General features: G+C 44.2%; 1 protein-coding gene across 13 annotated transcripts in view; it reads left to right on the top strand.

Moving 5' to 3' along the window:
- ELAVL2 (ELAV like RNA binding protein 2) overlaps nt 1-19,777 on the top strand; it is a 97,495-nt gene that overhangs the window by 8,795 nt on the left and 68,923 nt on the right. For 2 of the 13 annotated variants that reach the window (XM_040090798.2, XM_040090789.2), the window contains exon 1: nt 3,281-3,337. The exons of 1 other annotated variant lie outside the window; for it this stretch is intronic. The gene's annotated coding sequence lies outside the window, so the exon portion shown is untranslated. Of the gene's footprint in view, nt 1-25; nt 58-2,740; nt 2,792-3,278; nt 3,338-4,192; nt 4,220-19,777 lie in introns of those variants that run through there. 10 more of the 13 variants (XM_040090797.2, XM_040090790.2, XM_040090796.2 and 7 more) reach the window with 9 other exon arrangements.

Here is a 19,777-nt window from a genome sequence, read left to right as displayed (position 1 = left end):
CCGGCAGCAGCCTGCGTTGCGCCGGGGTGCGGGGACGTTGCCGCGCGTAGCGCCGGGGTAGGCGTGGGGCGGCTGCCGCGCGGGGGGGCGGGCGCGGACGGACGCGGCCGCCTCTGGACGGACACACGCCCCCCACCGCGCCCCCGCGGCCGCACCGCCGGACGCGGCGCGCAGACTCACGCACCCCGGCGCGGCGGCGGGCAGGAGCCGGGCGGCGGGGCTGCTATAAATCTGCGGAGCGATCCGCCTCCCTGCGAGGCACGGCGCGGCACCGCACGGCGTCGTCTCCCTCACCCCCCCCGCGACCCCCCGCGCACGCCGCGATGCTGCAGTTGCCTTGGGTGGCGAGGCGCTAGGAAGTGACCAGCAGGGAGAAAGGGAGAGAGAGAGCGTCTTTAAAATCGCCCTTCCATCCTTCATTTCTTTGTTCCTTCATTTCTCCCTCCCTTCTTTTTGTTCCATTGCGTTGTGAAAGGAGGGTTGTCCTGTCACTCTCTCCCTTTTGAATTCTCCCGTTTTCATTTTTTAATTTTCCATTTTTTAAATTTTTTTTTTTTTAAATCCTCCCCCTCCCCCCCCCCCCCCAGTGTCGGACTGTTGGGGGTGGGGAAAGGATTTTTTTTGTTTGGTTTTGTTTTGTTTGTTTGGTTTTTATTTGCTTCCTTTTATAACTGTCAGCAATTTAGCTCGTCTGTTGTCTTGAGAGAACTATCCATTTGCCTCTTACTCCTTATCGGGAGAACTGCACTGTTACTTCCTTTTTTTTTTTTTTTTTTTTTTTTTTTTTTTTTTTTTTAAAAAAAAAAAAAAAAGCCGAGTAGAGGAAGGTAAGTTATGGCTTGATTCTTTCCGTTATTGTACGTGTGCGATGGGATCCACGCGACCCATTCCAGAGGTGCATGCTTTGTAGAATTGTGCTGATCACCTGTGTTTGCTCCGTATTGACACGGTTCGTGCCGACGGCGCTAAGTGAAGCAGTTCGTGGCTATGGCAGCGTGCCCGCGGAGCTGAGTTGCTGGAAACGTTTGCAGCGTGGGGAGGGCAGCCGCTGAAAGTGGGGGGCCGCATCGCGCCCACGCAGGACGGCGTGCGCATCCTTACCTGGGCTGGCCCTGACGAAGAGTTCCCAGCGTGACCGCGCCCGTCCAGTTCCGGATACGTCTCCTTGCGGAGAGTATCCGAAGGGACGCATCCGCATCACGCGGGTGAAGGGAGATGGTATCACTTTGAGGAGATAAACTCGCATTTCCAGATTAGCCGGGATAAGGCTCTCCGCGCCTAATTGCATTAGCCGCACGGCGTTTTGTGGCTTCCTGCGGGGCTGGGAGGCGACTGCGTGTCACGGCGCACAAAGACGCGGTCGGCCGGTATTGTCACCGGGTGCGGAGGGCGGGCGGCGGGATGAGGAGAGCCGATGAGCTTTCCCGGAGAGAAGTCTATTACCGTCGAGCGGGGCAGACCCGTGTCTTTTCGTGGGGATGAATAACCCGCCGCGGGAGGGGACGCGTCCCTTTGTTCGGGACGTTGGGGCACTGCGCGGCGGTGCATGGGCAGCGTGGGCGGGGCGGCCCCGATCTCTGTCCGTGGTCCTACCGGGGCGGCGGGGGACGCGGACAGCGGTCACCCGGGTGCGCGGGGGAAGTTTGCGTCCGGCAGCCGTGGCAGGGATCCCGGCGGGGCTCCGGGCAAAGGGACAGATGGAGCGTCCTGTCCGCGGGCGCGTCTCCCGTCCCCTCGCCCTCCGTCCCCGCAGCGGTGGGAGGATCTGGGCAGGAGGAGGAGGCGGCGATGGTAAACGCTGGCACTGCAGCTTGTGCTACCGGTAAAGACCGGCCCCAAGCTCTGCCATTGTTGCTTAATTTGTGCTGCTGCCAGCACGTTACACTGTCCCCATCTACTTCACATACGAAAATAACTAATATGATATCTGTACGAGCGAGGCAAATGGATAGTTAAACCTCAAGTCGTTTCCAAGGACCGGCGGTGAGGCTGGTGTATTTTCACTAGCCGTTGGAGCGCTGGGAGGGCGGGGTTCACACCAAACCATGCACTCCCGCAGGGACAGGACCCCCGGGACAGTCCGTCCCGTCCCCCCCCCACCCCATTGACACCCCTTTGGGCACTTGCTGGAGCGCTACCCGCGCGGAACGAGCCGCCCGCAGCAGCCCAGCCTCGGTGTTCGGCAGTCGAACCTTGCGGGGGCCGAAGAGGGGTTCCCCTCGCTGTCGGACGCCTTCAGGAAACGGGACGGCGCTGTCGGAGCGGCTAATGCGCGTCGCCGGTCACGGAGCGCTCGCTGCCGCTGCTCCCCTTCAGATGGGCGGCTTGGGGATTCATCCACCCCGCCGAGCCGTTTCCGGAGAGGAAGCAGCGTGGAGCCTCCGGAGCTCGACACTTCACAAGGGAAAGATAGCCAGTCGGGGAGCCTTAGAGAAATGAGCAAGCATTGTGGATGTCCTGCCTGACCCCACCGGGGCCAGGGAAGGCAAGCTCCCTCCCCATCCTGATCTGCAGACTCCGCTGCCATGCTCTCCGTCCTGCCCGAAGGCGCTCGGCGGCAGTCGCGGAGTAGGGCCCGCCCGGCCTTGGCTCCGCCGAGTGCCCGCATTGCCCGGGGGCGCGGCCCCGCGGGCGCGGGGCTTCTTGAGTGGCCGCCGGCAGCGTCACTCAGGCGGTGGCCACGGGGGCGGGCTGTGGGGGCCTTTATCTACCCGTCACCGACCTCCTCTCCCCTGTTGGCGGCGGGGCGAGTGCGGGATAGTGGGGTGGCGGGAGCAACAACAGCCATCAGGTGAGGCGGCTGCGGGGCACCCTCGGGTAGCAGACACTTTACCCCGCTCCGCTCCCAGCCTGGGACGGCAGCAGCGGTAACCACGCTCCGCGAAACTCGCCGCTCCTGCAGGACAGCGAGCAGACGGACTGCCGGTCCCGGGCCCCTGAAAGAAGGGCGGGTCGAGGGGCTGGGAACGGAGACGGGTCTTACGGGGAGCCATGCGGTCTTGGCAGAGGCGCGCTGGTACGCCGGATCCGCCTCGGAGCAGGAGTGGAGGAGAGCTGGAGCCGGAGCGAGGCTGTAATCCACGCGGGGAGCACGGCGGGAAGGCGGGGCGGCCTGGGCGAGGGGCAGGCTGGGTTAAGGGCCGCCGGCGCATGGCCAGGGTACCCCCCCCCCCCAACAAAAGGTAAATCAAGACGAGTGTGGAGGCTTTCACCGGCCCCTACCAGAGTGACCAGTGGCTTTCCGCCGGTATCGGCTTGTTGCGGTCTGGATCCCAAACTCCAAGATACTGGTGGTGTTAATTCAAGGGGCTTCTTGACAGTTCCTGACAATGGTGTTGTGTGGTTTTTTGTTTGTTTTGGTTTTTTTGTTGTTGTTGCTGTTGTTGTGTGGGTTGTTTTTTTTTTTTCTGCGAACCGTTACTTCATCCCTTTCCGCCCGTCTCGCATTAGATGAGTTAAATCGCTTTTTGCTTTAAACGTTGGGCTTTTCTGACTTTTCTTTGCCCCGCTTGCCCCTTTTAATGTGACAGTAATTGGGCGGTTAAACACTTGTCCTCCGGACAAAACACCTTTCCACAAACCCGTTGTTCAGTCAGCAGCATCTCTGAATGACTTTCACTCCACCTATTTCCTTGGCGCGGCCCTACTACTCGAGCGTCGCTCCCATTCTCCCTGCAAGCTGCATCTTCCTTTCCGTCTTGTTCCCGTCTGACTTTTGCTCTAACCGGAGCGCTTATGTCCACCGTAGTGCGTCTGCCGCCTTCTGAGCGTGCCGTCCGGCCCAGCGGGGCCGTGGGGCAGTAGAGGGCCGCGGGTGGAAGGTGCGGAGGCTGTGGTGGCTGCGGAGGGGCCGCACGGCTGCCCGCCGCGCCCGCGGGTGGGGTTGCGCGGCCGGCGGCAGCGCTCCCGCCCTCCGCTGGAAAAGGCGTGGCGGCCCCCGCCGAGCACCCGGTGCCGCCTGGTCCCGGCCTTCCGACCCCCACGCCCCGGGGGAGGTGGTGTGGTGGGTCCCGCCCTGCGAGTGGGCGCTGCTGGGCTGGGGAGTTCCCGCCGGAGGGAAGCTGAGGCGGGAGGGTGCCCGGCTCAAATGCTTTATTTTATTTGGGGGTTGCGTCGCGCTGAGGACCCAAGTATCGCAACGGCGTGTCGCGTCTGAGCTTGGTCAGACTGAGGGATCGTCGCCCCGTCAACCCTGCTTTTTGCACGGAGTGTTATCGAGGTTCGGTGTATTGCCTGCCTTTTCAGATTGCCCTGCCTCGGGGAAAAAAAAAAAATCCCATTCTTTCCTTGAGTGCGTGGAGAGTGAGTTGATTTTGCTTCAACTGCATAACGCTGATGGTGAGAGGTCTTGGAGCGGCCGGGCAGCTCGGTACCCCTTTCACCTCGTTACTCTCTCGTTAGCGTCCGTTTAAATTCAGCTGTTACTTGTTAGTACTAGAAAACTGATAGTTACTGGGTAAAAAAAAAAAAAAAAAAAAAAAACACACAAAAAAATCCCCACGCAAAACGCCCAAGAAAAATTGTGTTTATAAAAGTCTTTGATGGTGGTGTATTTAATCGAAGTCTCTGAGACTAAAAGTTGCCATATTTTTAACGTTTTGAAGACAGGCTTGCTTGGTAAAGTCTAGTAACTACTAGGACTTAAGTATCTTGGTTTCGTATGAGTGATGTTGGATAAAGTTGTAACGCCTAATGAATTGGGTATTTCAGGTAGTGTGTATTTTCCTGAAAAGTAATAGGTTCCTGATTTTTTGTGCTGAAAAGCTCCGTGCCATTTGAGTTTGCTTGGATGGCCAATTTAAATTAAATTGAGGAAGCCTTGAAAGATGTTCTATTCGACTGAGGAAGCACAATGGTATTAGTTATAGCTTCAGTTTTCCTTTTTCAGTTCCATGAATTTTGAATCCTGAAGTTACAGTCAGGTTTTTTCATGTATTTTCTCTGACCTTTCAGAAATGTTGTATTAGGGCTGATAGCCCTAGAGGGACTTTGAACCTCATTTATAGTGATTATGCATAAATGATTTTGTTTGTAAATATAAAACTGGCAATTCTGTATACACTGTGTAAAACAGAATGTTACTTAATCAGAGAGAAACATAGATACTTGAAGTCTTTACCATGATATATTATTGAGTATTTCTAACTGTGGTCACACACCTTGAAACTTCTAAGCAGTTTTATCAGTTATATTCAAATTTGATCAAGCTCATCTTTAATGCCCCTTTCAAATGTCTTCTAGTTGTACCCGCACTGTTATTTCTGCTTCAGCAATCAATGTCTGTATTTTATGTGGTTTTATTCTGGTGGAGTGGTTGATCTTCTCCATATGCAGTGGAGATTTTTAATTGCTTTAGTCTTTGAGATGGATATGTCTTAAATATGCTTATAACTACATAAATATCTTTCTGTTATTAGGGTAATCATGCTAGTGTAATATTTCTGCAAGTAAATTTATTTTGACTTTACTATATTAATTTGAGATGGATTTTTGTTCTTTTTCCTGGATTCCTTTTAAATGCTGTTTTTTAAATGGGAGGGAAAGATTTACTTACTGCATTTTTGAAAATTGTGAGCTGCCATACTTAAGACTGATCTAGGTGAAAAAAAGACAAGATAAAAAAGTCTGCGGAGTATGTCCCAGGTTTCTTGATGACAATATTGAAACTACAGTGAAGGCCCAAGCTGAATTCTATTAAAGTCCTTGTAATGCTAAGATAGAATTTTTGACAGACAAAGCTAAGCTTGCTTTAGTTGGGAACTAGGTAGGAAATAGATGCCGTATGCTGTAGTGTCCTAAAGCCCAAGTGATAGTTCATCTTTTTTTGCTTCTTAAAATAAGTCAACGCCCCTGCAGATGTGGACTTTGCAGTTAAAAATAGTACAAGGATGCAAGCACAAGCACCTGTCTACTAACAGCAGTGCAGAAATGCTAGAGTTTTTTATAGGCAAAACTCTTTGTCATATAATATAATGGCTTTTGATTATATTTGTGGCCAATGATGTTCTTCGTAGCAGTAAAGCTGATTGTGAGCTAATGGATAAACTTGATTGTGATGAATATACATTTTGACGTTGCTTTAATGCCATCTTCACTTTTGATGAAATGCTTTTCTAATAGATGCTAGTGTCTGCAGAGGACAGTGAGGGTTACCAGCTGTTGCTAACATTTGAAAAGTGAGAGAACTTTGCTTTAGTGCACAGATTTCTTTTTCTGACAGCCCCCAAATCAGCTGAAAAATCACAACACTCTCCAGCCAGATTAGCTGATGGTGTTTTGGATTTTGACACCTGTAGTTCCATTTCCGATGGAAGCTGCTACATGTTTTTTTGATCTTGCCTGTGTAAAATCTACCTAATTGGATGCACTCAGAAGGTTTAGTTCTGGAGAAGCTGGCATAAGACAATTTGTAAGTTTTAACTACTACAGCTGATGTCTAGATCAAGATTTTTTTTGCCTAATCCATGCTGAACTTCTGAAAGTCATACCAAGTCTGTGGTGGCTAAGTTAACATGAATAGGCTTCTTGACTGATTCCCACTGAAGCTCAGACAAACTGTCAATACTGAGCCAGCTGCTTTTGCTTAGTAAGAGTTGTTTTTTATTTGTAGGGTCTCCTTACTTCTAATGCTTACAAAACAACTTAATCTGACAGAATCTGTGATAGGAGACCTAATTGCTAGTTGTTGGTTTTACTGTATTTGGAAGAGCATGTGTTTCACATAGACTTTCTGATGTACAGCTCTGTAGCAAGTGCATCTTGGAAAGATGACCTCAGGGAAACGCTTGGCTTTAGTAGTCAATGTTTTTACATGGACTGCAGGATTTCAGCTTTAGAACCAAGCAAAACAGAAACAGCTCACAGCAGAAATCTTAAGTGTGCTTTCTCAGAAACTTATTTAAAAATTCTAATGCCATGTTAAGTTTTTGAAGTAGTTCACAGTCTGAATTTGACTTGACTGGGAAAATGTGTGGAGCTTTAAGAGCAGTAATTACATAACATGGAAGTTGTAATGGGAAGGTCTTACTTTCATATGTTTGAAATGGGAATTGGGAACAAGCTGAAGATTTCCAGATGGAGATTAAACTAGTGTCACTGTTTTCTATTCTGTCTCAGCCTAGTGATATTTCTGTATTTAAGCAACAGGGGTTTTGATTTGTTTTGGTAGTTGTAGTAAGCCCCAGTGTGATGAGGGTTTGAAAAAAGCTGTGGTTTCTTTATTAAAGTTGGGATGAGAGTTTGGTGTTTAAATGTGCTAGCAGTGAGTGTGCCAGCCATGGATCAGAATGAGAATAATTTTAGGCAGTTTTGAACTTTACCATAAAACATCAGTGATACCGATTCTTCATTCCCTCACACAGTCATTATATTGCTGATGGCTCAAACGGTCTAGCTGCTGGTCAGAAGCTGCAGAGATTATTAGACTAGATGAAGCTGTAAGATGTTGCAAGAATGAGTATTGATTGTCAGCTGCAATTGGCAAAAAACAGGTGTTTGCCTGTAAACACACTGTAGCTGCCCAAATGACGCAGAAGCTAGAAAATACTGAGGTGGTGGAAATTCCCAATTCACTTGAGGCTGTAAGACTTACTTTACTTCCAGTGAGTGTGGAGTAGAGGTAGAAAGCAAGCATCGTACAATAGAAAGTACCTGAATTGTGGTAGCATACTATAAAGTGTGCTTATGCAGTCTTGTGAATACTTACTACCCAAGTACTAGCAGAAGTACTAGCACTTTAACATTCAAATACATTATAAAACAGTCTACACAGAGGCAGGAAAGAGTACTCAGGGTGTCCTGGAATATTCACTGTGATGTGCTGATCAGCCTTTCTGTAGGTCTGCATTTGCTTTCAGGCTGCTCTGGGTGAGTTTGCTTAGCTAAGTCCTTATTCAGATTTAGCTGAATAAGCTTTATGTATTTTTATGAAATGAAACTGCTATTGAATGATCGCTGGAGCACTGATGTTCTTCTGTGCCTTAAATCTTGATGCCACAAAGGAATTCAGTAGGATTTGCTTTAGAATGGATGAACAGAATTTTTCTTGGAAATTCAAGTAAGTATTTATAGGCAAATGCCTTAGTCACTTCCTCTTATAAAGGTTGAGAGAAGGAGATTCAGCCATGGCAAGAGAAAGGTAATGTAAATTAAACTTCTCTACCAGTAGTGTCCCTGCTGATTGTATTTTGCAATACTGTTATTACATTTTTACATACTTTTATTACATATTTTTTCAGAAATTTTTTCATATTTTTTACATACTGGAAAGGGTGATTGGAGGCATCTTTCCTATGCTGGGTTGTTGTTGGTGGGCTTTGGTTTTTTGGGGTTTTTTTTGGGTTTTTTTTTGGGGGGGGGTGTTGTGGGGTTTTTTGTGGGCTTGTTGTTGTTTTGGGGATTTTTTTTTTTTTTTTTTTTTTTTTTTTTTTTGGTGGTTGGTTGGTTTTTTTGGTCTGTTGTTTTTTATTTGTATTGGTGAAAATTTAAGCAGTATTACCTGGAGGGAGGTAGAGGATGAGAGGATGAGTCAGGTCAGAAGATAAGTTTGGATACTCTGTGCCATTTCCACCTAGCTGCACTGACACAATTAGGTAGAGATTTCAGTGGGTTTTGCAGGTATTCAGACTGTACCTACATGTCATGTAGCATAAACATTTGAAATGGGCTTCTTGGGCTGTCTTTGTCTCTGATTTCTAAATGAGTAGTAGGTACATTCCAGACATGCACACTACCTGAGTTTTTTAAGGGAACAATGTGCTTTTGAGAGTTCTGAGTTTAGACCTGTCTCTTTCCATATACTGGGATTTGGACAGTCAGCCTTGACATCCAAGAGGCTGTTTCTGTGTAATGTTATGGAAAGCTAGTTATTAACATACCTTAGTATAAATAAAATTGGCCAAGAATGTTGTGGTACTGTCTGTTGTTAATAATTTAACTATAAAGCACCTTCAAGAAATGGTTCCCTGGTTTAGACTTGGGGTGGTGGATGTCAAAATTTATGAATTAAATGTCTGAACACCAGAAATAGGGCAAAGGTTTGTCTGCCCACTATTTAGACTTGACCTTATAAGTTTGGCACTTCTGGTTTTGTCCTTGTGGCATGAGATTTTTTTTAGTTTCATTACCAAAGCGGAGAACTTCTCCAAATCTTACTTGTGATTAACTTATTTTCTGAATGCATTGTTGAAGTTACAGTCTTTCCCTTACATTTCCCATACATGTGGAAGCAGCTATGTCTGGACTTGGAGCAGCATCTTTGGAGGAAGGTGTGCTGAATAGCAAAATATTTTGTGAGAGCGCATGGAACCAGTGGGGCAAAAGTGTTCTTAACTACAGAAGTAGTTAAGGCTCCTTGCATCACTGCTCCAGGTGACCTTGTGAGAAATGTGTGCAAAGTGGTGAGGAGGAGGGGAAGGTGGTGGTTCCTTAGATCTCTGGTCTAGTAAAAAGTGTTTCTCTTTAATTGAGAAAGGAAGATGGATGCAGGAGAGAGTAGGTATTATGGCCATCTGTTTTGGAAGTGGAAAAGATTGTTAATGGGGTATTTTGATTTCTAAAGTTGCTTTGAGCGTATGCATATGTAGCCATTGCACTGAAGTGGGCAATATATTGCAGGAATGGTACCATACATACTTTGTTAGTTTCCATTTTATTTTTCTAATGAAGTCTTTGTTTCAATTGCAGTCCATTTTGCTTGTCCTCTTGAAATGCTGGAAAATTAATGCTGTGACCTCTGTTTTTATTTATCCATTAGTACTGAATTTCATATACATCAACCCAGCCCAGTTTAAGGGCAGAGCAAGATCTTGGGATTTATTTAAATTTTCTGTATCTGCTGTTCATCTCCAGTCTTGATCCAGCAAGGATAACTAGAGGTGAACATTTACTGGTTGCATATCACAGTTGATTTAAGAAGAGCTTTTAAATCTTTTAAATTTAAATCTTAAAATCCGAATACCTGCTATAACTGTAATTAAAGGTATTATTTTTACCTCTAGTAACACGTGTGAAAATATCATCAGACATCCTGATGGTGTGGTTCATTTCCTCCCAAATAAGCATTAGAAGCTGCTTTCTCTGTCCGAAAGAGGGACGACCAAAGTTACAGCTCTAAACTGCCATATGCTGCTTGTAACTGACTATGCATGTACTGCATGCATGCAGTAGAGAAGAAATTAATGTATTAATGAGTTTGACTTTTTAATTTTTACGTGCTTGTACCTTGAGCTACAAGCCTAAATTGAGGTCCTGACCTAAAACTGCTATCACTAATCTGGCCAGAGCACCCATTCTGAAGGGAACTGGAAAACTGCTGACAAAGTGAACGGCATAAAGTGAAGAAGACTGTAGAAGCTGCCTTTGCATTCAGATAGCTAAACTGTGAAACTTGGCGTAGCAATAGCACTTGCCTTGGACTGCATCCATGGTTGAGATGTTGGTAGGCAAGATGAGAATTACAGCCTCATTAACCAACTGAGTAGCTGAATTTTTTTCTCTAACAGTTGAGCAAACTGAAAGAAAATTAAATGAAGTCATGCTTGTCTTTTGCTAAAGGCTATTTTTATAAGAAAAGTGGTTCTTGTAGCAAAATTCCTCTGAACCAGTGCAGCTGAATGATATGAAACTAGACATCGTGGTGGAGATCAGTGGGTGTATTTTGTTTTTGTTTTTTTACATACCTCTGGTGATCAAGACTGTGTTCTGTGTTGAAATTATAAATGATCTGTAGGTTTTCTTTTTTTGTGTGGAAGGTTTCGTGGGCAGCTCAGATGTTTGAGATGGTGACTGTTTCTACATTGAATGATATAACACGGATGGTGCATTCAGAGCTTTGAGCAACCTAATCTAGTGGAAAATACCAGTGCTGATGACACAGGTGTTGGAAGATTTGAAGATTGCTTCCAACCTAGACCATTCTGTGAATCTACAGGGATTTTCTGAGCAAGTTTAGTCGTGTTGGAAGTGTAGAACTGGCTGTTAAAAAAGGAGGTAGATACTGCTGACTTTTGCTGGGGCAAAAATACAACCTGTTTTTCTCTTGATACTTTTTTTTTTTTTTTTTCTTTACAAATACAGTGTGTTGTGTAACCAGGTAGAGTAAGGATTACTTGTTTTGAAACATTTTTATGTGTTCTGAAATGAGAAATGACAATGTTCCTGAAGAAATGCTAAGTCAAATTGCCTGTCTTTGGAGTTAATAGCATAGAATGATTCAATGCATCAGGTTTCCTGATTGAACTAATCCATGAGAATGAAAAATGAGTTGATAGTTTTTGTAGGAGAAGTTTTGTTTTTACTTAAATTAACTGTGCAGTATCAGATTTAGCTTACACTTCTGCATGTCAATCTTGAGTAACTTTTGTGTGTACTGAGAGTGTGTCCAAGATCAGTGACCAAATTTTTGTGGCTGCTGTTACTACTTGCTCAATTATTAAAATACTGAAAATTAATGATGGTCTAATTGTAGCTGTCCTCCTGTTTTATATATTGGGTTGTCTTGCCCTTTTAAAATTTGATTTGTTTATTTGATTTATTTATCTTTTCATTACTTGCTTAACCGAAGTTGGCTGTGTTTTTATCTCCATAAGTCTTAAAAATCCTGATTGTCAGGCTCTTAGGAAGAGCTGTACATGTGGTTATTCCTATGTCCAGTCCAAATTAGGATAACTTTGAGTAAACTGCTATCAAATGCAGTACATGCAGGCAGGATTTCACAGTGACCTACACAGAAAGATGTGAAATGGTACTCTCAGTAAGAGCGTGAGACTGCCTGAGTAGCTTCTAATCTTGAATGTGAGTGGTGCATGGTGGCTGTGTGTGATGTGTATGGACTGAAGAGTTAATTATTCCTCCTTAGAAAAATATGGCAGTTGTACAGCAGGGTTAATAGATGGGAATGAGAGCCTCAGTTTCATGAAACATGAAAATTATTGTGGATGTAGCAAAGAGATGAAGGTGCCTTTTGTATCTGAATGCAATATGAATAGTTTTGGTTACCAAATTTTTCTTGTTACCCAAATTTATGGATTTGCAAAGCTAATCAGCCTTCTGATCTATCTAAGGTCTGCCTGACTCCATGTAACTTGTAATGCTGTTTGAAATCTCAGCAGACCTGGCAGTGATGCCAGCAGCAACAGGGGCAGAAAGCCCTGGTGGGCTGTGAGCTTAGTTGGACCATAGAGATGGGGTGTGGGAAAACTTTTCTTTCCATGAGAACTGCTGGGCAGTGGGCCTGGTGTCCACAGAGATGGATTGTGCTCTTTCCTTCCATTGAGAGTTTTCAGCTCATACAATATAAAGGCCTAAGCAATCTCACCATATGGCTAATCTTGCTGGGGATGGGGGGTGAGGCTGAAGATGACCTGAAGTTCCTACTGTCCCAAATAACTCATCTGTCTACCACGTTCGCCAACAAAACAGAATGTATTTACTAGACAGAGAATTGAGTCATAGTAGAGTTGGTCATATTAAAAAAGAAAAAAAAGCTGAGCTGTGGTTGAACCAGAAATACCAGGACAGTATGAAACTACTGGCTGTTCTTGCAATTTCAAGGTGAAATTCAGTCATCTGCACAGTTTTAACAGCTGTAACACTGCTTTGACACTGTTCCAGTCCTTCAGTCTTAGGTATTTTGGGATAGCAATTGGACAAATAATGTTGTTAGCTACTATCTGCTGCCCTTATGAGTCTGCTTTACATTTAGAACATACCATCAGTCAGCAATTTTTCAACAAACCTTTTCATGAATGGTAGTAGACCCAAGTGTTTACTAATTCTTAGGGGTTGAATGACGGTGTTCTTTCGAGAGAAAATTTAATTGTCTTTTCCTCTGGGCAAAATGGCTTATTAAAAGAATTAACAGTGATCTGTCCGAACCTGTTTTCCTGGTGGGGATCAGCCTAGAGGCACGCATATTTAGATTTTAAAGCAGTCTTAAGAGCCCTCTGGGAGCTAAAAGTGTGTATCTCTGCATGAACCATTTGAGAGCACTGGCTGTCAGAAGCCTTTTCTAAAAATTCATGAGGGCAGTTCTGCGCCAGATGACAATCCTTTGGCAACTGGAATGATTAGTGTAGGATGATGTTAGTGATGGCCTCTCTGTGTAACAGATGAACTATAACGAGCAAGATACTGGCCAACAGTGGCCCGATCTGAGTAAAGTAGAAGTTGTTCAAAGTTGTTGCTTGTGTAACAGTTTAAGTCTGAGGTTTGCTACCTTTGTTTAGTTTGGATTTTTTGTTTGGTTGTCTTTTCTTGAGAATATTGGTTCAGATGGTAGAGGGTGTTTTGGGCACACCTCTAGGAGAACATGTCTGAATTTTGGCCTTGTTTAGACTTTCCAGAGACAGGCTGTATGGTGTCCTGTGGATCAGGGTGCCTTGGTGTGGGTAATATCATCTTTGCTTCTTGGAACAGCTTTTGGTAGAGTAGGAGAGGAAATATGGCTTAAAAGGAGATGAAAAGTGGGAAGATGTGGCTAATGAGTCAGGAGATGGAAAATGGCTGCAAAGATTGAGGTAATCCTGTTCATGGAGCAGTATCAGACTAAATCAGTGTGTGTTAGACTTTAATATCCTTGTTTATCCACATGTAACTTCTGCATTTCTAGCTTCCTGATTTCTGGAAATGGCTGTGGAAGTAGGTGGTTGAATGGTAATTTAAAGAGTGGAGGTAACGGACTAGGTACGTATATGTGCTTTTATGCAGGGGGCCCTTGTGTATAGCAACTAAAAACTGTAATACCTTTGTCTGAAACTATTTTTGACAATAATGCTTCTGTCACATACTTGTGTGTCCAGTTGTGAGCTGGTAACGTGTGAAAGGCATGAATCTTTGCCAATTAACAATATGCGACCAATTGATCACAACTCATTTGTATCAACAGTACCTTATTTCCTATCCATTGTTCTGTGTAATAGTGTGCTGGGTGATCTCAAGAGGATCAGGGTGCAGAGAATGTGGTAAGGAACTACTGACTATGAAAGGAAGTGACAGCAGAGAGGGCTAGGATTGTAAATAGTTAAGGTATTACTTCTGGCTTTATGTATTTTAATAATAGCTAACTACCCTTTTTCTGTGTTTACTTTACTTTGCTTCAAAATTATTTAAGTTGGAGTATGAAATGGACATTTCACTTAGACTTTGGAAGTAGGAAGGAATGGAATGTGTGTTTAAGCAGCTTATACCAGTGTCTTCTATGGGATAAATAGTAGTGGTCATGAAAACCAGGCAGCTACCTGGAGGGTTGGAAAACATGACTGAACATGAAATTGTTCTTCAACTTCACCTTCATACTTAAGTGTTCTTCCCTGCCTGCTGTCCTTTGAGTGAAGTAATGTGAGTGGCTTCTAAAAGCACAGAAAAATAAGGATCATAGAATGGTTTGGATTGGAGGGGACCTTTAAAGGTCACATAGTCCCAACTCCTATGCAAAGAGGAGGGGTATCTTCAGTTTGCTGAGTTTCATCTAATCTGACCTTGAATATTTCCAGGGAAGGAGCATCTACTACTTCTGCAGGCAGCCTGTTGGTGTTCTGTCCATTTCTAGGTGTCAGCCATACGATACAGCTTGGTGTTGACAATCTTGACTTGCCTTTCTAGTGTGTTCTACCTCATGACCATTTCTTCCACGTACCAGTTTGAACTATCTGTGCAGATCAAACCCATAATGGTTGCTGTCTTTTGTAGTCATGCTAAATCTTAAAATGTATGTTAAGATGGACACAAAATTTTTCTCCTTAAATTGGAAGAGTTAAGTAGATCTAAAACTGCTCATGTGGAACTGCTAGTAACTAGACATTGTAGTGTTATCCCAGAAGATTGTAATCAGTGGCACAGGGTCCAGTTGGAGGCCTGCTCCTAGTGGTGCATCCCAGTGGGCCCAGTCTTGTATGACTTTTCCGTCAATGACTGGGGTGAAGGGCAGAGGCCTCCTCAGCAATGTCACTGACAACACAAAGCTGGGAGGAGCGGCCGATAGCCCAGAGGGCTGTGCAGCCCTTCAGAAGGACCTCAACAGGCTGGAGAGATGGGCAGAGAGGAACCTTCTGAAATCCAGCAAAGGCTAATGCAGGATCCTGCACGTGGGGAGGAGCAACCCCAGGCACCAGCACAGGCTGGGGGTGACCCGCTGGGAAGCAGCTCTGCCCAGATGGACCTGGGTGTCCTGGTGGACAGCAAGCTCCCCATGAGCCAGCAGTGCCCTTGGTGGCCAAGAGGACCAGTGACATCCTGGGCTGCGTTATGAACAGCAGTGCCAGCAGGCTGAGGGAGGTGATCCTGCCCCTCTACTCCGCCCTGGTAATGCTGTGTTTGGAATGCTGTGTCCAGTTCTGGCATCTCAGGACAAGAGAGACGTGGAGCTCTGGAGCAGGTCCAGCCGAGGGTGACAAGGATGATTAAGGGACTGAAGCACCTCTCATATGTATAAGGCTGAGGGAACTGGGCCTGTTCAGCCTCCAGAGGAGACAACTGAGGGGGGACCCCGTCAATGCCTATGAGTACCTGAAGGGAGGGTTTCAAGAGATCAGAGCCAGTGTGGGTGACTGCACACTGGAATGAGCTGTGCACAGAAGTTTAGGAGTCTCACTCACAGATGGTCTCAAGAACAGTCTGGATGCAGTCCTATGCAACAGTGTTCTAGGATGAAGCTGCTAGAGCAGGGAGGTTGGACAAGGTGACCCCCTGTGGTCCAACCTCACCTGTTCTATGATTAACTTCAGTTAATGTTTTGGCCTAACAGAATGAGTGGTGAAGTCTTGTTTTCTCTTCCTTTCTGATTCCCATTTTTCTCAGGATAAGCTTATTGCTCAGTATTTAATCCTGAGAGTCATTCTGATGCATTGGAGTGACCAAACAGATGGTGGTAGGGCTAGCAAACATTCAACTATGCAAATAAAATGTTGGAGAGATGATGTGAAGAAGCTTGCTCCTATCTATGCAAGCTGCTGAATCCAGTCGTAAACAAGTACAAAAGCCTCTTGAGAAGCCTGGGTGGAGACTGATATTGTAGGGAAGGATAAAATCTTTCCCTACAATATCAGTTGTTTAGTAGTCAGATGAAACTCTTGCATGTCTGTATTTAATGGTTCTTCTGTGACTAAGTGTTAAGATTGTTCTGCCACAGAGGTTCCTTGCTAATATCTAGGAGAGATCTTCAATCTCATCCTTTCCAAGTAACATCAAGAAGAATTGTATAAGAGGAGTATTTGAACACCCTCTTCTAGAGAAGCTGACATGAATTTTTAAACATCTTTTCAGTCCAGTGAGTTGTAATAACTTTATAACTTGATGAAAAATAGCCTCTCTTCAAGGTCTATTTCTGTAGCAAACCAGGATAATGCTATCAGTGTATTCATGCTTTTGATGGCAAGCAGCTGGCAGTCTCTTGCTCTTTCTCTAAAAGTGTGCTTTATGATAGTTACCTGCAGTATACTTTCCTTGAACTGTGTTGCTGGTTTTTTATTAGGGAGTGCTTATAATCTCCTGTACTGTATAGGAGTAGCCAGAGTACAGCTTTTCTCCGTCTAGTCGATATTTTCCTGCCTTTAAAAAAAATTTTATTATGAAACTTGCTTAAGCTAAGTGTATTCACCCTTGAAACCTGCAATGCTTCTGCTGTGTAACAGTAAAACATCATTGGAAATTATGTAAAAACATAGACCTGTGATTTCTTCCCTTCTTTCTCCACATCACACACACTTGGGCACAAAATGAATTGTGTTAATATGAGTTGTAGGTGACCCTGGGATTTTGCATATTTCCCACTCTCATTTCTGAGAAGTAGGTAGCAGGTGTTTTTTCAGGTTGTCAGACTTACATCTCATACCTTCTGATTTGGAGACAGAAGTGGGACCTGTGGAGACTAGAGGTAGCTGTGTTTGCTATGGGGCCTCCTCCTACCGATGAAAAAATTAGTGATCCTGCAATTGTATACTCCTCAATTCAGCAGCAGTAAGCTATTGTTGTTCATGTTAAGATATCAGTTGTATTCATTTTTTCATATATATCTTCTGATGAATTAATGCAAGATGAATCAAGAAGTGGAACATGCAGCTGTGTGGTGTTCTCTCATGTGCCTGACCCACTGTGTGAGCTCTCAGAAGCAGAAGGGAGCATCTTGGGAATAGTTGTGTCTGGTTCTGGAGTGCGTTGTTTCTCCTCCTCCAGCGTTTACTAAGCCAACAAGATACTGGTAAGGCTACAAAAGCCACAGCCACTGGTTATGTTGCAGGACTGTTTCTACTTTGTGTCTCCTTGTGCACTATGTGTGTGACATTGCACAACCATATTCTATGTGAAAAATAAGAGTGCATTGAATTACCCCCAGAATTATACACAGTATTTGATTTGTTCAGTTTGAATTACTTGCTTCTTTGTATGGGTCTGTTAAATAGACATCTGTGTTTTGGGGTAGGTATTTGGTGAAAGTCAGGTTGTAGATAAGCTAGAAGTAGTTAAAGATGTCTGACTCGAGTGGTATTACTGGACTGTTACTCAGTCTTTTTCTCCTTTATAACATAGCAGTGTTCTAAAATTTCCCATTGTGGCATCCATCAGGGCTGAGAGTGGTGGATCAAAGCAAAACCACAGTCAACAGGTAAGTAAAGTTAGAGGTGCTTGGTAGCTCCAGCGCTGGAGAGGTGGCTGTAAACAGAAAAACGCAAGTGTAGTCAGTCTAACAGGTGCTCTAAGCAAGAAAGGATTAGGCAAATGGCCATGGTGACCATGGAATTACTTCAGTATAACACAGCTGTAAAACAGTGCTTTCAGGAGAAGTCTGTGGAGACTCTAATGAAGAATTACATGGACAAGATCTGATGTGTACAGGGGAGAAATCCTAGAAAGCTAGAACAATGACGATGCACAGTGGATCATGCAACCGTTGCTGTTTGAGGCAGTTTCCTTCTGTATAAATTCATTCCCATGTGTGTTTTTGCCCTTCTTTTTATAGCTTGCATACAGCTGCTCCTTAGCATTGAATAATTCAGTTCTGAAGTCTCTGTAAAGGCATGTCACATCTTGTCTGTCTGTGGTTGATAAAGAAGCTGTCACAAACAGCCTTGAGGAGGTAGACTGCAGTAGAAATGTCAGAAAAGCACCGGGGAGGTATACCAACTCAATATTCAAGGAGTTGTATCTTTGTAAAAATTTTTGAAACATACACATTTATTTTCCAGACTTCTTGCTAAGCCGGATAATTCATTAATTGCACTAATTTTCTTAGAAAATGAAGGTGGTGTTGGCAGGACTGTTTTAAAAGAAGCCTTGTCTTGACACAGGTCTTGCATTTATTTACCTATTTATGCTGGTAACAGTGGAAAATCTATAAGCTTGAGGAATAAATAGACTGTTCTCCTGATCATAAATAGAATGCTTTATGTACTCTTGAGAGCACTGTTGTTCTGGTCCATGTTGTAGAATGTATTCCTTCTGATAAACTGGAGAATGGAATTGCATGTAAAGTGGAAAACTGTGCATATAGTTGTAATATAATGAGTTCACAAAGAGCAGTATTGAGCTGATTTTAGAACCTGATTGCTGGTGTTCCAGGTAGTTTTTCTGGAGGCTTGTGTTTGTTAATTTTTTCTCCAATTATACTGGTTAATGGTATAACAAGTATATCCTTTGTTTTACTGTTGGTGCTTTCTCTAAGGGTGATTTTAAAGGTATCAGTCCATCCACAGGAAGTATGAGTGATATATTATCTTTTTATCCCTATATTCATTTGGATTATATCACAATGCTAATTGGAAACTTGACTAAAAATAAAAAACACTAAACCAAAAAATTACTAAAAGCATTTTGGTCTGAGCCTTAAGATCTTAAGTATTCCTTAAGGCTCTCTTCTGCTTTTTCTCATTGCCTTATCTTGCCTGTTAGGCAGTGTTGCTGTTGACAAAATTGTGGAAGGTAAAAGTTGATGTGTAGGTGTACCATAATATATTCCAATACCTGCAAATACTCCTGAATGTTAAAGAAATACTGTATAAGTGAACACTGTTTGTCATTACAGGTGAAATAACAGGATGACACAGAAACCCCTGAAAAGATCTTTCTCTAATTGCACTAAAACAGGACACAGATGTGATGTATTCTTTTTGTGTTCAGTGCAGTTCTTATTGACTGGAGTTTGTTAGTGGTTAATAGCCCTCTACTGCATACTTTAGCTTTTTTAATGCATTAAAAACTATCAGAGGTACTTATGTTGTATTAATGACTGAAATGATTGAGACAGGCAGGCACTTCAGGAGATAGTTTAGTTCAGTCCTCAGTTTTAGGCAGGGTCAGCCTAGAGCAGTCAGTTTCCAGTTAGGTTTTGGATGTCTCCTGCTCTGCCCAGAGAGTCTGTGTTCTCCGTGGGCATTGTTCTGTGCTTGTCAATATTAGTAGCTGTGGGAATATGTTCTCCTATGTTGTTCTGACACTGGATACCTCTCTTTTTGAGTTGTCTCAACCTTCTTTACTCCCCTCTATCTGGTGTTTATACTGGTCTTACCAGTAAAGATCAAGGCTAAAGACAGACAAACTCAGCTCCTACCATGTCTATTGTCACCAGATTCTGTCCCATTCAGCAGAAGGCTCACATTTTTTGTAGTCTTTCTTCTGCCTTGCTTTTTGCAGACAGCTTTCTAAAGCTGACATGTCCCTAGCATTGCTGATAAGTTGTATTAACTTCAGCAGTTTTAAAGTACACATTGTGTAATCAAACAGCTTGCTGGCAGTTGAAGAAAAATGCACATAATTGTTTTTCCTCTTTCTGTATCAAGATATAGGT

The sequence above is a fragment of the Hirundo rustica genome, chromosome Z, assembly GCF_015227805.2.
Source record: "Hirundo rustica isolate bHirRus1 chromosome Z, bHirRus1.pri.v3, whole genome shotgun sequence".
Lineage (NCBI taxonomy): Eukaryota > Metazoa > Chordata > Aves > Passeriformes > Hirundinidae > Hirundo > Hirundo rustica.
The sequence above is the reverse complement of the archived record's forward strand: the minus strand, read 5'-3'. Positions and strand labels throughout refer to the sequence as shown.